Genomic DNA, 5,472 nt, shown 5'->3' with positions numbered 1-5,472 from the left:
GTCACGAAAACAGACCCTATTGGGTACTCAATACCCTCTCTGTCAATGATTGTGGTTGTCAATTTTCTTTTAGGCTCAACACAACGATACAAATAGTAATTTGTTCCTTCTTCATTGTTCTCTTCTGTAACAACTGCATACACATAACCTGCATTTTATAAAGGGATAATTAATACCAAAAATAAAGTGTGATGTACAATAAAATCAACCAAAAAGAATACTTGCAAAAAAATTAACTCAAAAAATCACTTGAATCCACTAGGTCGGATACATGGTCAAAATCCACTGATGTCTCCATCTAGCTCAATTGTAGTGATTTGGGAATTTGATATGTATCAATGGGAACCAATGGTCTACAAGACCATTTGTCAACTCACTCTTGTGATTCACATTCTTCCCACAAATAATACAAGCATGAAGAGAAAAAACATACCATCTGTCTTGTATAAATTACTAGTGAACTTGCATTTGAAATCATAAATGAGTGCATGTCACTTGATACTACAACTATACAACAATCTAGTTAGTTTTCAATATTAGATTCAGTTATTAACCAAAAATATATGAAAACCATTGACATACTTGGATAACCTGGACCCATCGTAGAGTTACACCATCACACAATTATTTCTACATCTATCAACTCAGCACCACCTTCGTACTTCAATTCTTCTCTAGGTATGACTCTTTTTATACGTGCTCCTACACCATTGTTTTCTCCCTTACCATGTCCAGCCTCAGTGAAATTCCAAAAATGTTGTACACCGCTTGTCATATGCATCCTTGTCAACCAATAAAACATCCTTGCATTCTTGAATTGTGCGGTGAAATTATTTGACCATATTAAGTGTCGGTTGTATTGTATGTTTCTTTCTTTTAAATTATCATAGAAAACTTTAAAGCATCCTTGTACAAACTCCGATGAATAATTGCGATCATCACTTATGTATAAGTGATACTATCTTACAACCTTTCTATCCTCCTATGTGCTATCATTTGCGTGCATGAATGTTATCAGTACAAAAATAGATACTTGTGTAGAATGATAATACATAGATTGCACTTCATTTTGAGGTTGTAGTGTATAATTTTCAGCAAAATCAACAATAGAGACAATGGTGCCAAGAGGAAATGTGTCCTTACATAACTTGAATTGCTCATCTAGCCATCAAGCTCTATGTGTATGCATTATGTACTCATAAACTAGTTTCTCTTGAAACATTTTCAAAAATTCAACTACACATATATCATTTTTCACTAACTCGCATCTCTTCAAATCTTTTCCACCTTTAACTCCATATGTGATTGTCTTGTATTTTTCAAAAGAAACTACTTTCCTACCAATTTCATGTGTGCTCTCCAAATGTACACATCTTGGTAAATCTTGCAAACCACCACATATAGAACAAGAACCTTCCAAACAAGGTATCTTATAATAAATGCAACCATCATGTCTATTGCATAGCACACTTGAAATAAATTCTCTTACCGACTTAGGAGGTGCTTGTATATTGCATTCCTACAAAACATTTTTAGTGTGCAAAGTACAACAAATATGACGAAAAATATCATAGTGCATGTAAAATTCAATATGCATCCTACAACAACACGTGGTGCGTACATGATTAATGTTAATATAAAAAGGTTTTTCCATTTTAATTTTTTTTTGAGAAATTATTATTTGAGGAAACTTTTCAAGGAATCTTTCATAAAAAATAATTTGTCATATCCAAATAGTGTTTGGCATGTGGCTCACGATTTGTAGACCCGATTCGTCTTCTAACAACATCTCTTTGGTTGGGTGAAACTCTTGTATTGTCATGCCAAAAAAATTCTATTAATGTTCTTAGTGCATCAACAACAACCTTGTCTTTGCGTGGTAGTCTACCCGAGAATGCCCAAAGAGAATTATTGTTAGATTCCTTTATTGTTTCCCGCCTCTGTAATGCTTTATTTAATGTTTTTCTACTAGCATTTAATGACTTACTTGTTTTGCTTATCAAATGATCTTTTTTTATTTTCTTGCTCATTATGGTTGATGTAATGACACGTCGAGTAACATTAGAATCTTTAGTATATGTTTTTGAACCAATCGCTTGATATGCATCAAATAGATTTTTCACAATAGTTCTTTCGATGTTACTTTTAGATGATCTTAGGCCTAGAATTTTCATTGTCTCTCTAAAATTCAAATTTTTAATCACAATTAATTGACATGTTGCAGTTTGATTTAAGTTTTCAAAATAGTTTTTCCATATTCTTTTAACCATTCTCCTACAAGTTCATTCATTCATTTTATTGGGCATTGGCTTCAATATATTCTCATCAAAGTCAATTACATACTTTGGTTTCCTACGAATGATTCTAGGAGGTGTTAACATTGGCGCATTGCATGCATTGTGTACATTCAATTTATCAAATAGAGCGGGTGTATGTTCATCATTTAATTGATTATTCAATGTGGTTTATTCTTCAATTGCATTAGGTTCATATGGTAAATCAAATGTCTCTTCTTCAATTGCAGTAGGTGCATTATGTTTGTTTGGTAAATCGAATTGAGATGTTGAGGATGACATACCTTATTTCCCCATTGTTCTTATGTCGCATAATTTCTTCATATGATGCCTTTGTCTTTCCTTTTCAACCTCTCGTTGTTCCATCATTCCTCGCTTGTTCTTTCCCATGGTTGATATCGGTTGTCCTAAATAGAATCATATTACATATATATCTAAACAAAAATTCATAAGCAATCAAATAACCATAAATATGCATCTTATCATTATTTTTTTGAATCAAAACTATTAAACAATCACAATAATATTGAAAAAACTAATAAGAACAACAATTCAATCATTTGAAATCATGCAAAAATAAAAAATTCACTTACTTCTATGTATAAAACAGTGACAAAAGTGTAGACACAGTTGCAATGGGGCCTTCAACGACCTCAAAAACTTCTTTTGAGGTCGTTGAGGCTCTTGGGCAACTAAAACTATGTCTAAGTACCACGTACGTGTTGTTAGTCCCTAAAATGTTTGCAATCCCAACGGTATTTTTTGGCACCCTGTACGCGCTCCTAGGCCTTAAAAATGTTATGGCAGGGCAACGAACTAATAGGTTCAGTACCCCATACATGCTATTTGTAGTAAATAAAATGTGAAGGAAAAGGGAGGGAGGGAGGGAGAGGGAGAGGGGGAGGGAGCGGGAGGGGGAGAGGGAGAGAAAGAGAGGGAGAGAGAGGGGGAGGGAGAGAGAGAGAGAGAGAGAGAGAGAGGGAGAGAGGGAGAGGGAGGGATGATTGCCCAAATCCCACCATAAGAGTGTGGTGGAGGTATGATGAATAATGGGTTTTGTACACTGAGTCAAATTCTAAGTATCAAGGAAAGCATAGGGCCTCTCGAGCTCAAACTGTGGACCTTGGGATTATTAGGTCTATTGTTCATCCAAATGGTGACCACTACATGGTAGACCTAATTACAATACAACAATATAAAGTAAGGGAGATAAAGAGGGTAGGGAGAGTGAAAGAGTGGGGAGGGAGAGAAGAAGAGAGATAGGGATGGGGTATGGAGGAAGGGAGAAGGGGAGAGAGGTAAAGGGAGGGAGAGAGAGAGAGGGAGAGGGAGAGAGAGAGAGAGAGAGAGAGAGAGAGAGAGGGAGAGAGAGGTAAAGGGAGGGAGAGAGAGAGAGGGAGAGGGAGAGAGAGAGAGAGAGAGAGAGAGAGAGAGAGAGGGAGAGAGAGGGATAGAGAGGGATAGAGAGAGGGAGAGAGATCAATTAAATTGTATCCTATCAAATCAATCTTACTGCATAAGATAATAAGATAGTTAAATGTAGACACCTAAAAAATGTCTCATTGATCATGTACTAATTATTCGTCTAATTGATTAAATAATTCTTTAACTATTTAATTAAGTTAATTAATCATATTCTTCTAATTTCATATTTCCTCATCATCTTACTAATTATTATATTTCTTGTTCTATCATCATTTAACCATTTTCTAATGTTAATTAAATATTTATTATTTAATTGATTCTGATTAATTCCCAAATTTAAATAATCTTTATTATTTAAATAAATTCTATTTTCAATTGCTATCTCTAATCATCTAATCATTTAACCCTTTTCTAAATATTAATTAAATATTTATTATTTAATTAATTATGATTTTAATCCTTTAATTTAAATAATCTTTATTATTTAATTCAGATCCATTTCTAAATAATTAAATAGTTTCTTTAAATTATTTAATTAACTAATTAATTCAAATACATGTGCATGATTTCGAAAACCAAATTGAAAATCACAGTCAAGTTCTAAATATATTCAAATACTAAATTGAATTAAAATTAATTCAATTATTTGAATAAATCTCATGCAAAGATTAAATTGAAAATCTAAGTTAAAATGCAAGCACATGCTAAATTAATTAATTAAATCATTTTTCTCTCCGATCTCTATTTTCATCTTCTAGTTCTCTTTGTCATCTTCTTTATTTCTTTCAATCATTCTTTTTCTTCTTTCAGTTAGCATGTTCTCAATCAGTTGACTCAATTAATCTATTCAATCTATTCTCTTTCACCTCCAAGTCAGTAGTTCAACTATCAATCAGCATGTGAGCTCACCTGCGTTTCACCTCTTGATCAATTTGTTCCACCTTTCAATCAATCTCATCCAAAAATCTATAAATTGAACATTCAATCCTCACAATTCCTCTGAATCACGAACTTTGAATCTTTGTGTCACTTGCAGGTTACCAGTGCAATATCTGAGAGCCATCATACCACAGAGAAGAGAAGAGAAATGGAAGCTATATGCGATCTTGGAATAGGGAGTTTCATTGAATGATTTTAATTCCTATTTGTTTGATATTGTATTATTTCATTGTCTGTTTGTTAGAATTCTTTCATTATATAGGGATTCGTGATTTCCCTTTATTTCTAATTGAATATTTTATTAAGATGAATTTTACTTGCACACATTTTGGTGAACCTGACATGAAACACAGCTAATTTACCTTCTCTGTTCTCTGTGTAATTTTTGCAGGTCGTACGGATTTTTGCATTTTTTACAGATTTCGCACAGATTTTGAGAACAGATTTTTCATCACGCAATCGCATAGACAGCGCTACGCATTTGACCTGACAGGGTCACGCAATCGCCCTTTTCAGATCACGCATTCGTACAAAATTGTTTTTCTGCTATTTTTATTTTTCTATCCTTTATGTTCTCTGGTCTGTTTAATTCTGTCTAAAATTGAGTAAATCTGGAAACAGATTAATTATATTGTAAGATTTTATTATAACAGTTTATGGCAAGAAAGGTACAATTCAGGATCTCAGGTGCTAGAAGGACAAAGGAACAAAGAAGATAGGCCAAACGTTATCAAAGGGTTCTCCAAGCAGAAAAGAAGATACAAGATTGGGAAGATCAACTAGCCTTTGATAGATATAACAGTTTAGTTCTTCC

Source organism: Cryptomeria japonica, chromosome 2 (genome assembly GCF_030272615.1).
Source record: "Cryptomeria japonica chromosome 2, Sugi_1.0, whole genome shotgun sequence".
Lineage (NCBI taxonomy): Eukaryota > Viridiplantae > Streptophyta > Pinopsida > Cupressales > Cupressaceae > Cryptomeria > Cryptomeria japonica.
This window is presented reverse-complemented; position numbering follows the sequence as displayed.